Genomic DNA, 13,463 nt, shown 5'->3' on the forward strand with positions numbered 1-13,463 from the left:
TGTGTGGTTGGAGTTGACACTTGTCTTTTGACCCCTTTTTCACTGAAGATAGTGACAAGGCAAGTCCAGGAACCATTAAAGCCAGGCTAAAAAAAATGCTTGGTTATTTCTTCAATCCTTTATTAAGTTAATGAGAGTGCCATCTAGAAGAGGAAAAGGTTGGACATAGTTCTCCTGGGAAACACAAGCCTAGTACTTTATTTTATGCATGTTTTCCTGGATTTCATATTACAGCTTGCATTTCCTGGAAACAGATAGAATCTTGCTAAGCAAAGGACAGTGCTGTTCAATCTTTGTTTAACTGTATGTAAGACCAGCTGCTGTTTAGAGTTTTGGTAGCTGTCTTCCTGTGTTAATCTGATTTACTCGTTTGAGGGCTGACCTCATCATCCTGTCAGTATGGTATCCCACCTACACAGTTAGCAGCAGCTTAGTATTTGCAGTGAGTGCTAGCAGCACTGTATACCGTTCAGAGAAGAGAAGGCTTGTTCTTTTTGGTTTCTTCAGTGAAGGGATTTGGTGCAGAGGCGTGAAACTGTGTCGAAAACAAAGCTATTTCACATCTACAAGTTTAAGATTCTCTAGGATAATGATGTCTGTGTCTGGGAGGAAGGAGTTTGACATGAAACAGATTCTGAGGCTGAGATGGAAATGGTTTAGCCACCCCTCCCAGAGCTCTTCTAGAAGCAGTGGCTGTCTTCAGCATGAGGGATTTGTGCATCGTGGTCTGGGGCAGAGCAGATTGAAAAGCCACTCTAGGGATAGAACTGGACTCAGGAAAACAGCAGCCCTGTAAACAGTTTACTGGCACCTGTGCCAGCTCCAATTTACAACAGACCTGACAGTCAGCCATGGTATCAGCAGAATACAGTGCCACGCACACCAGAGGATGAAGGACTCGCTAAAATTTCTGACCAAGAGGATACAGTTAAAGAAGAAAAAGAGAACAAAGGAGCAGTGGAATCAGGCAGTGTTGATCTTGCAGAAGAGCCTATAGAGAGGTAAGAGCTAGCACTAATAAAATGGAAGAAGACTGATTATTATTTACATTATTTTTAAAATGTCAATTATATTAGGCTGTAGTTCAAAATTATGCTCAATAATGGCAGCATATTTTATGCATGCCCTTAGCTTTTTCTACTGCTTTGTTTTTTTGTAATTGTGATTGATCATCTGCTTGACATATTGTTACATAATGCTCGTGATGGACTCGAATACCTGTGGATAATTCGCCTGCAATCACATGTTTATCACTCCTCAGTAAAAAAACCTGCAGATGTATTCAGCAACTCATAGGCTGATAGCAGTTTCATGTGGTTATGCAGCCTCAGACCCACTTCTGTTTTCAGTACAGTCAGCAGAGCAAGCAATGACTTCATCTGAGTTATATTTAAAATGTGTCAGAATCATGTTTATTCAAAGCTTCATTTTATAGCACTTGTAAAAAGTAAATTTTATTGGTGTTGTTGCCCAGTTCATATGCGTGGAAACTTTTCACTTGTACTTCCTAACACTTATAATGTCTTGGACCCAATCCAAAGATGACCCAGTGAGAATATGGAACTCTGGTATCACCTGAGTGATTGAATTGACTAGCGTAGATGTATTCATGAAGAAGCTGATTAAACATATGATGGAGAAACTGGTTGAAGGTTACGTCGAAATGGTGTTATAAAGTGGAAGGAAGTTTGTGTAGAGACCTGTTGGGCTGAATGGTATTTTTCTGTGTTGTAAATTCAGTGTAATTCTACATAATTTCATGTTATGCGTGATTTGCAAAGTCTTTGGCTCACCACCAAGTAACTATTTGTGCTAATAAGTAAACAGTGAAAGGACAGCACATGGGCAGGGCGTTATGTTATCGTCACGCAAGGCCAATAATGGTTAAGTTCAAATTCATGGCCTGAATTCACAGACAAAAATGTACTTCGAGTCAGGAGATGTTGAGGGCTGTGAAGGAGAGAAAATTGAAACATAAGTTGATAAAGGCTGCTGTTAGAATATTGGCAGAGACCTGAAGATATAGTTTCAAAACCACCATTATATGTTAGGAATAGTCTATACAACAGGCAGAGATAAAAGAAAGGAGAAAAATCAGTTCATATACCCTGAACAAAAGCAGCTCATAGAAAACTGCTGAAAAAACATTTGTAAAAGTAGTGAAGATAACTGAAAATTGTGAATATTTTCCCTGGAAACAATGAAACATTATCATCAATAAACATCCAATTTAACCTATGTTTAGTGGTAGATACCATTATCTATGTTACTGATATGAAATGCAATTTTAGATTGTATTGTATTTTAATTTGATGAATTACAGCATGAAATATTCACTTTAATGGAATGTTTCTGTGAATATAGGGAGTGAAGTGGAAAGGGTTTTCTCTATGCTTTTGTAGTAGTTTCTCAGCTATTTTTATGCATTAGTTGATGGATGTTTCTGACCAGAAAAAAACACTGATATCAAAACTACCCAAAGTGGTATCTCCTGCTAATCTTGTCACACAACAGAAAACTGAACACTGAACCTTTGAGAGAACTGTGCTGCCTTCCTGTTACCCTAACCTCTCAGTTGTAGCCTATACTGCGAAAACCAATGTCCTCACCATTTTCTTCTTTATTATTTCTACATCATTAAAACCTTTTCTTATCTTGATATTTAGAGCATCAGAGACAAAGAACAGTCCAGTAGTGAGCTGTCTACATGTTCCTGATTTCTCCAGATAGTGAAGTGCTGAAAGCTCAGACAGAAACTACCATTCAGATACTGTTTCCAATGTCAACTGTTGCTAATTTGTTTGTTTACAACACGTTTATTAATGCATTTTTATTAACATAGTTTTTCCTTTTTAGGATTCCCTACACCTTCATTTCATTCCCTGGTTGAAGGCCATGTCAGCAGCCTGCCTTTAGCGTTGCAGGAATGCAATTTTGTGAACAGGTAGTTCACCATGGAACTCTCCCTTTAGTTCCCCTTCCCTGTCCAATATCCACCTCCACTCAAAAGACAAGGTTTCTCTTTGAGTTAGGTGCCTGAGGTAGGGATCAATTGGAGGAGCAGGCAGCAGGCCTGGGCAATGACCCAGCTCCATGCTCTGCTGAGAACAGTGATTTGTCTCACATTTGCAAATGAGTGGTCAGACGGTCAGCCGATTATCGAAATAAGGACACTGATTAGCTACTTAAAGCTGTATGACCAGCAGGAGGTCTTTCTGCACTGAAGAAGCAGCAGCTCACGATTCAGGTACATAGGAAAGAAAGGGCCTCCAAACGGTGGTGTTTATTTCCAAGTTATTAAAACTTTAAATATAAAACAAATTGCCTTTAGCAGCTGGGTCACTACTCTGGCAGAGGAGTCGCTTCACAGTACAGCCTAGTGCCAAGAGATTGCAATTGGCTTGTTCATAATCCCCCAGAGGTTCTTCTACCCACCTTAACTGACACCTAGCCATATGTCGGCATGTTGCCTGGTTGACCCTCTCTCCTCTGTCCCCAGCAGAAATTAAGCATCTGCCTCCCATAGTGCTCATCCCACTGGGGCTTGAAAATTCTACCCATTCTGGTAATAGTTTGATTGACAACTGGAAATCACTGCATGAACATAGAATTTAATACTCCAATTGCAGAAAGCTCTGTTGGACTGCACATCCTGATTACTTAATAATTTCATACACAGAATCTGGAACAAGTCTTTCAGTTCCTCAAGCTTATTCCACCTTTCATTTGTTTAACTGAATAACACTTCTACAGGAGTAATGAGGAGCATTCCACTAACTTAAAACAGACATCTAAGGTATATTTTACCACATAAAATTACATGAATCTTCACAATTATTCTCAATGATTTGTGGTCAATAAATATATACAACAAAGAAATCTTTCAAGATGATCATTAAGAAGCCCCAATAGTATTACCAGAAAAGGGAAGTAAGATTGCTGGCTAAGTATTATGATAAGTGTTGGATGATGAAAGCACATGTTTTCTTTAACTCCCTCTTCCCCATTGCAGTGGAGTTGACCCACCAATATCCCAGCACACTGAAAACATTGCTCTAATTGTATTCTATGTAAAAGCGCATGTTTTTAAAGTTGGTAAAAGCTGAAAACTTTTAAATGGGCACAAATGGGAATGAATGATAATTTCACCCTGACAAGCACTTTCGACACACGCAGGTGGTAATCTTGCCACCCACATGCAAATAGTCATTTACCAGCAGCATAATCAAAATGGATTGACATCCATGCATTAATGAAAAGGTGGGTGAAACTTGGAGGTGTGCAAATGCTTCCTACATTATTGTTGACATCTCATCAAGCATCGGCAGAAAAGTCATGAACATTAAAGCATCCCAATCCTGCGAGAGCAGTTTTTAAATAAAGCACAGTTTTTCTTTAAGAGACAGGCCAGTGAATCAGCTAAGTTCATATTTGAGTTTCCCTTTATTCTGAACATTTAGCAATTGCTTGACAATGACCTGACTCACTATCAGAGTTTTAAATAAAGCTCAAACATAATATCATTTCAATTCTGTAATGCAATACGTACATAGAATGTGAACTGTTTCATTAACAATAATGCACATTTGTAAAATGCCTTTAATGTAAATTAATATTCTGGATTAGTGGTGCTGGAAGAGCACAGCAGTTCAGGCAGCATCCAAGGAGCAGCGAAATCGACGGTTCGGGCAAGAGCGATTTTGCCGCTCCTTGGTTGCTGCCTGAACTGCTGTGCTCTTCCAGCACCACTAATCTAGAATCTGGTTTCCAGCATCTGCAGTCATTGTTTTTACCATGTAAATTAATATCACAATGCACTTTAAAAAAAGTGTTATCAAATAAAATTTGATGCTAAATGGCATAAGGAGAGATTACACAGATGATCTAAGGCTTGATCAAAGAGTGAGGATTTAGGAGCATCTTAAGCAGAGGAGACAGAGAGAAATAGAAAAGTTTTGAGAGGTAATTCCAGAGATGTGGGTCCAGTAGCTGAAAGTACAGTCTGAAATGACGGGGCAAAGGGAATCAGAGATATGCAAAGAAAAATTGACCTGGAGTGTAGAAAACCCAGAGGCTTGTGAGATACTGGTGATAACATGAGGTGTTGAAAACAAAGATATGCATTTTTAAATTTAGGCATTGCTGGACTGGAAGTTAGTCCAGGGCCAATCTGTGCAGCAAAAAAGAGATGATGAATGAATGAGCCTTGTTGCAAGTTATAGCACAAGAAACAGTGTGTTGGATTAGCTCAAAGTCATGGAGGATGGAAGGCAGAAATCTGGTCAAAACAATGTTGGAATTATCAAGCATAGAGCTATCAAATAAATGGATGAGGGTTTCAGCAGATTTGAGGCAGAAGTAATTCCTGGGGAAGATAGAAGTGTTAATTCCTAATGGGTATATTGAACCATAAAATGAATGTTTTTAGAAAAATTAATGTTAGATTGTTAATCCTCAAACATTTGCTTATATCTGCTCCTTAGGTAATGTTACATTTACAGCAGCGGCAGGAGACTGTTTTTAAGACTAAAATTGTAATGGTAAGAATCTTCTAACTGATTTAGTATGCTTCATTAAGACGAGCTTGAAGGATTTAATGCTTCAACTGTTTTAATGTGAGGCTTGTGGTGGCACAGTCAAAATGTGATCCACAGGGAATAGTGTTTTAAATTTTTAGAAGGTATCTTATTCAATAATTCAAAGCCAAAATGATCATTCTTTTGCCCCGCTGTTGTGTATCTCGTGTTGCAACCGTAATGTGGGAGAACACAAAGAGAAACCTAAAATAAAATTTCAGATTAGAAAACAGATGCTATAGTAAATGAATATTTCATTTGATTGCTCAGTGTGAACTCAGCTCATATCACCCTAATAAGATTCACGTTTCCCTTTCTTCTAACCACTTAAGTTCTATAAGGTAGGGGTAATTCTGTAGTAATTTAAGGAGCAGACAATGAAATTATATGAAACCAAACTGCAAATCTGATCAATTTTGAGTTTTTTTGCACTTAAGGAATATTTCTTGCTGTATCTTTAAAAAGTGCAGTCCTCTGTTTTTCAGCAAAATACCAATGCCGGACTGCCTTGTATGTTATTTTTGGAAAGACTTTTATTCCTGTTGCTTGACCAGTTTACATAATACCCCAAACATTCTGCACAGGGCCAGAAGCCCTATTTCTGAGCATGACCGGAATGAAAGATACTCACTTACCTCACTCAGTTTTGCCCTAGAATTTCCTGGAGAGGACTCCCCCCTTTTCGGAAACATTGGTATCCAATCCAAGAAACATAGCAGCCGGCCTCTGAATTGATCGGCGTGGAAGCTATGCTTCTTTTGACAGCAGGGTTGTATTTTATGGTTTAAATTTTGTGCAGGGATATGGTGACAAGTGGATGGGAGGAAGGGAGTGGGTGGGGGGGGGGGGGGGGTGGTCGGATGAATATGAAGTGGATGAAGGTTTAGGATAGATCATGGTCAGATTAGGGATGTGGGAGTAAGATGTTGAGCTGAGGTGGAATTGAAGGGCCCTGTGAATCTAAGTCAGGGATGGGGTGGTGTTTTGGAAATGGAGGGACAGTCCAGTGGAGGTTGTCAGGTCATTTGGAGGTGCGTTTGTTGGGCACTGTCTGGCTAAGGTGCAGCAGAATCGGGATGTAGGATTGGAAACAGAAGTGTTTGATCTGGTAATGGGGTCAGGGTTCTGGTGTTGGAAGGGATGGTCGTTGGGGCCAGGTTGAGGTGGGGTTGTTGAATCTTGGATGTCTTGGTGTGTTGGGCATGTAGTTTGTTGTGTCAGTGGTGAGTCAAGGGCTCAGTTTATTAATTATCCATGAATAGAGCTGGTTTGAGATTCTTCACTCCACAACATCTCCAACTCTGGGATTCTTTTGGAGAGCTCCAGATACAGGGTAACCATTGCAAGGAAGTTTTAATTTCCAGTGAAGTTCTCACTGCGTCAGCTGTGTTTGGATCTCCACATAGTCCTGATGCACAACTCCAGTCTACCCTGCAGAAACATATCTGTTCACTTGTTGAATGACACATCTATGGAATATTCCTGATTACTTGCTCAGAATTGGTATGGATGATCTCTGCTGTAGGTGTAGTAGTGTAGGTAGCTTAACCAGCCTCAGATATTTACAGATTGGAAAGATCACTGAATGCAATTCCATGGATGAGGATGGTAGGTGAGATGAGAGCATTTTGTGACCTTTGTCACCTTCTGGAAGAGTAAATGTCTTGTTTATTGATAATAGTCCCTTGAACAACAAGCTGCTGCCAGGGAGACCTTTGGCTTAAGTGGATTCAGTAGCTCAAGGAGGGCTGGCCTGGGGAAACACATTGGGTACGAAAGATAGACAGAAAGGAGAAACCTAAAATGGAAAAGTTCAGAATCAGTAAGGAGTCTATTTGGACAGCAATACATGCAGTAGGTTCAGATGATGTTTAATGTTACTCATGATCATATTGAATGGCGGAGCAGGCTTGAAGGGCCCAATGGCCTACTTCTGCTCCTATTTCCTATATTTCTTGCTTTTCAAAATGCTTGTTCTTCATCTAGTCCTAACCACGTCCTATGCTGTATTAAATGTCTACCTTTTCCTCTTCTTCACGTGAAGCACAAATACACTTTAAGGAAAGAAGAATAAGTTATCAGATCACGACATTTAAAATCAAATTTCACCATGAAATTTAGTCAATTTAGTCATGCGATTTCTGGCAATTTACAAAAATTTCACTGCTGTAACAATGGTATTAACATTTTACCTAGCTACTATGAACTGTCAAAACAGCAGGCACAACTAATGTTTACATGATCATTTGTGTACATTAAGATTTTTTTTGCTGTGAGCATCAAATGATTGCACCCGTAATGATGGTTTTTCTTTACAATGTCTTGGGTAACAACATACCACAATTGGTTGAAAACATGAAAAGTTAATGGATGGAACTATCGATTCAGTGAATTGTTTGCTGAAGTGAGGTCTGTTTCACTTACTGGTCCTAACTATCTCAATGCACTATGTAATGGTGAGATTAAGCTCTCCAACATTGCACAGAGACAAGATGTAGACAAATAAAAAACTCAGTGTAGTAGATTAAGCATGGTTTTAAAATACAGGTATTATTAAGGGGAAAGAACATTTAATGCAAGAAATAATTTCTTCTGATCAAGGGACAGGATGCACATGTATTTGAAAAGGTGCAGCAGTAGCTGGAGATCAGAGCTGAAAATGTGCTACTGCGCTTTTCCAGCAACACATTTTCAGCTCTGATCTCCAGCATCTGCAGTCCTCACTTTCTCCAGGTATTTGGAAAGGCAAGGACTGATTCAGGATAGTCAACATGGTTTTGTGCTTGGGAAATCATATCTCACAAACTTGATTGAGTTTTTTGAAGAAGTAACAAAGAAGATCGATGAGGGCAGAGCACTAGATGTGATCTATATGGACCTCAGTAAGGCGTTCGACAAGGTTCCCCATGGGAGACTGATTGGCAAGGTTAGATCTCATGGAATATAGGGAGAACTAGCCATTTGGATACAGAACTGGCTCAAATGTAGAAGATAGAGATTGGTGGTGGAGGGTTGTTTTTCAAACTGGAGGCCTGTGACCTCCAGTAGAGTGCCACAAGGATCGGTGCTGGGTCCTCTACCTTTTGTCATTTCCATAAATGATTTGGATGCAAGCATAAGAGGTACAGTTAGTAAGTTTGCAGATGACACCAAAATTGGAAGTGTGGACAGCGAAGAGGGTTAGCTCAGATTTCAACAGGATCTGGACCAGATGGGCCAATGGGCTGAGAATTGGCAGATGGAGTTTAATCCAAATAAATGTGAGACGCTGCATTTTGGGAAAGCAAATCTTAGCAGGACTTATACATTTAATGGTAAGGTCCTGGGGGAGTGTTGCTGAACAAAGAGACCTTGAACTGCAGGTTCATAGCTCCTCGAAAGTGGAGTCACAGGTAGATAGGATAGTGAAGAAGGCGTTTGGTATACTTTCCTTTATTGGTCAGAGTATTGAGTACAGAGGTTGGGAGGTCATGTTGCAGCTGTACAGGACATTGGTTCGGCCACTGTTGGAATATTGCGTGCATTTCTGGTCTCCTTCCTATCGGAAAGATGTTGTGAAACTTGTAAGGGTTCAGAAAAGATTTACAAGGATGTTGCCAGGGTTGGAGGATCTGAGCTACAGGGAGAGGCTAAACAGGCTGGGGCTGTTTTTCCTGGAGCGTTGGAGGCTGAGGGGTGACCTTATAGAGGTTTACAAAATTATGAGGGGCATGGATAGGATAAATAGACAAAGTCTTTTCCCTGGGGTCGGAGACTCCAGAACTAGAGGGCATAGGTTTCGGGTGAGAGGCGAAAGATATAAAAGTGATCTAAGGGGCAACTTTTTCACACAAAGGGTGGTACGTATATGGAATGAGCTGCCAGAGGATGAGGTGGAGGCTGGTACAATTGCAACATTTAAGAGGCATTTGGATGGGTATATGAATAGGAAGGGTTTGGAGGGATATGGGCTGGGTGCTGGCAGGTGGGACTAGATTGGTTGGGATATCTGGTCAGCATGGACGGGTTGGACCAAAGGGTCTGTTTCCATGCTGTACACCTCTATGACTCTATGACTCTATAACGCCCCCATCTCAATTCTGCAACTTCTGTTCTGAAAACAAAAGCTTAAACATAAGAGGGCAAGGAGTAGAAAAGGTAGTGGACCTAATTGATTAACTTTGTAGACAGGATCTTAAAAGGTGCACAATGTGATAGAACTGTGCAGATTAACTGAAATATATGAAGTATCTTCTGCCTTTTTCACAATATACTTCATCACTTCAGCTACGTAAAACAAGACTTGGAAGTATTTAATAGAGTCTACCAGGGCAAAACATAGTAACATTAGTAACAATACAGTACTCACATGAAAAAGTATATGTCTCTTAATAAACGATCTTATGTGCTTTCTTACCAAATAGTTATCACCACAAATCAATCTAGCACAGAATAGCCAATGCTGGCCATACTTGACTTTTTGTTATTTTGTCATGGGATAAGTGCGTTTCTGAGACTGCCAAAAATTGTTAACCATCCTTAATTGCTCTTGAGAATCCAACAATGAATTCATGAATTCTTACAAACAAAGTGGCCTAGGTACACCCACAGTCTGTTGGAATGTAGAGTTTGACCCAGTGACAGAGAATATAGCTCTAAAGTCAGATGGGGTGTGATGTGGAGGGGAACTTACAAGCCATGATATTCCCATGCTTCTGCAACCCTAGTTCTTCTAAATGTTAGATGTCACACATTTGGCAGGTGCTTGCGGGATACTAGGTGAAGGATTGTGGTGCATCTTTTGTGTGATATACATGGTTGCCACTATGCACCGGTGGTGACAGGACTGAATGCCTGAGATGATTTATGAGGTCCTGGACAAGTAAGCTGCATTGTCTTCAACGATATTAAGCTTTGTGTGTGTGGTTGGAGGTGCATTTGTTCAGGCCGGACATTCCTGACTTCTGCCTTGAATGTAGGGACAGGATTTGGAAAGTCAAGAGGTAAATAGCTTGCCACAGAATTCTGTGTCTGACCAAATGCAATCATAGTCTGTATATGGTTGGCTAGTTACATTCTGGTCAATTACAAAGCCCAGAATGTTACTGGTTGTCAAGCAATGGACACTATTAATGGGGATAATGAGTAGATATCAGGTAATGGTCAACAAGTTGAATTGTAACAAGCGGCTTTCCAGTGGTCTGTCCCAAATGGCTGTTTATCACTAAGTGAACTGACATTAATTTTTATAGCTACTGAGATTTAAAACCATCTGTGACAAAACTAGTGCAAGACCAGTGACAAGACAAAGTGTAAACGCCAGAAACTGAAATAATATACCTAGTAGCTGTGGCATTGTTGTTACTGCTGCTGTTAGGTCCAAACTCCACAGGCCGATGTGGTAAACGTTAACTGATTTATAACTGCAGGCAGATCTGAGGATGTAGTGGGAGACTCGGAGAACTCCCTGATGTTAATTGGTCTCTGCACAGACAGGTAAGTGAGGTGTTGTTCTTCATCAGGGACTTGTGGATATAGAATAACCTATCTGGCTCATTGGATAGATCTGTTCCATGATGTAGTCTTGCTCAAGTGATAACAGAACAAACTTTAAAATATTGAGTTCACAATAGCTTCAGCACAAGGGTCACTTTATGATCTGGTGCAGCCACTGGTGATTGACCTCAGAATTTCATGCAACTCAATCATTGATAAATAGCTACTCACCACGAGCGCATTTACAATTAGAATGTACTTAGATGCAGTGAATACATTTGAGGCTGGTGCAGGAGATGAGTCATTAGAAATCAACACAACTGAAAGACTGAAACATGAATACTGGACATATTTCTACAGCTATTTCTCAGATTACTTCTAGCTTGCCATTATTGTTATATAGAGCTCACAGTTTTTTGAAACTAAACTGAACAGAACATATGATGGTAAGGTTCTGGGGAGTGTTGCTGAACAAAGAGACCTTGGAGTGCAGATTCATAGTTCCTTGAAAGTAGAGTTGCAGGTAGATAAGATAGTGAAGAAGGCATTTGGTATGCTTTCCTTCATTGGTCAGAGCATTGAGTATAGGAGTTGGGAGGTCATGTCTCGGCTGCACAGGATGTTGGTTAGGCCACTTTTGGATTATTACATGCAAATATGGTCTCCTTCCTATCAGAAGAATGTTGTGAAACTTGAAAGGGTTCTGAAAAGATTTACAAGGATGTTGTCAGGGTTGGAGGATTTAAGCTAAAGGGAGAGGTTGAATAGGCTGGGGTTGATTTCCCTGGAGCATAGGAGCCTGAGGGGTGACTTTTATAGAGGTTTATAAAATCATGAGGGGCATGGACAGGATAAATAGACAAAGTCTTTTCCCTGGCATGGGGAAGTCCAGAAGTAGAGGGCATAGGTTTAGAGTGAGAGGGGAAAGATATAAAAGGGACCTAAGAGGCAACGTTTTCTCACAGAGGGTGGTGCATGCATGGAATTATCTGCCAGAGGAATTGGTGGAAGCTGGTACAATTATAGTGTTTAAATGGCATTTGGGTGGGTATATGAATAGGAAAGGATTAGATGGATATGGGCCAAGTGCTGGCAAAATGGGATTAGATTGGGTTGGGATATCTGGTTGGCATGGACTAGTTGGACCAAAGGGTATGTTTCCATGCGGTACATCTCTATGACTCTCTGTGACATTTTTTTACCAAAAATAAATGGGTCAGTAATTCTATGATTGTGGATGCATCCAATTGATAAAAGATGACTTTTAACCACTTGTACCTTGGCATTTTGCATTCTTGTAGAAAAAATTATTTATCTATTAATATGAAAATATCTTCAAGAAATAGGACACATTATTGCATGCTTCCTGGCTTTCATTCTGGGGACCTTGAATGGGGGAAAGTAAAATTGATAGATGTTATACACTCAATGACATCTGTATATAAACAGAGCCTAAGTCCATACTTTTAGTGAGATTTATTCCATCAGACTATAAGAAACAAGAACAGGAGTAGACTGTTCAGTTCCTTGAGCCTGCTCCATCATTCAGTAGGATCATGATGATCTGACTCTCCTCACGTCCAAAATTCCACCAATTTCCCCATAACCCTTAATTCACTTACTGATCAAGAATCTATCCACCTCAGCTGTAAATATACATAATACTCTTTCCCCACAGTTCTCTAACAAGGAGTTCCAAATGCTTTCAACTCTCTGAGAGAAGAAATTCGTCTTCATCTCACTCTTAAATTGAATGCATTAATTCTGAGACCATGCCTTCTGGCTGGAGACTCTCCCATGCTCCTATGAGGGGAAACATCGTTTTGGCATTTACCCTGTCAAGTCTCTTAATAATTCTATGTCACATCTCATTTTTCTAACCTTCTTTGAGTACAGTCCCAACCTGTTTACAGAACAACAAATGCTGGACATTACAATGGGTCAGACAGCATCCGTGGAGGGAGAGCAAGCTAACATTTTGAGTCTCGATGATTCTTCTTCAGAGCTGAAGTGAAGTGTGGAGGGACAGCATTTGTGCTATAGTTTTGGGGGCAAGGGGTTGTATTTGGGTTAGTGATCTTTATAGAGGTTCAAAAAATCAAGAGCCTAAGTCCATACTTTTAGTGAGATTTATTCCATAGTGTAGGATGCTGGTTACCAAAAGATGTTGGTAGTTAGATTAAGTGATCGGAATATGAGAATGGCACAAAAGTGATGCATCTCCTGCCAGACTTGAAAAGACACTAAGGGGATGGGGGGAGGGTAGGACGTGTTAACAAGCTAAAAAAAGGGAAGAAATCTTCACAATTTAAAGATGTTGAACTTGATATTAAGCCCAATAGTCTGTAATGTGCCTCGTCTGAAGATGAGATATTGTTCCTCCAGTTTGCGCTATGATTCACTGGAACACTG

General features: G+C 40.2%; 1 pseudogene; it reads left to right on the forward strand.

Moving 5' to 3' along the window:
* The first annotated feature begins 382 nt into the window (after positions 1–382).
* LOC140495688 (kelch-like protein 4) overlaps positions 383–13,463 on the forward strand; it is a 166,631-nt pseudogene continuing 153,550 nt past the window's right edge.

This window comes from Chiloscyllium punctatum, chromosome 25 (assembly GCF_047496795.1).
Source record: "Chiloscyllium punctatum isolate Juve2018m chromosome 25, sChiPun1.3, whole genome shotgun sequence".
In the NCBI taxonomy this organism is placed as follows: Eukaryota; Metazoa; Chordata; class Chondrichthyes; order Orectolobiformes; family Hemiscylliidae; genus Chiloscyllium; species Chiloscyllium punctatum.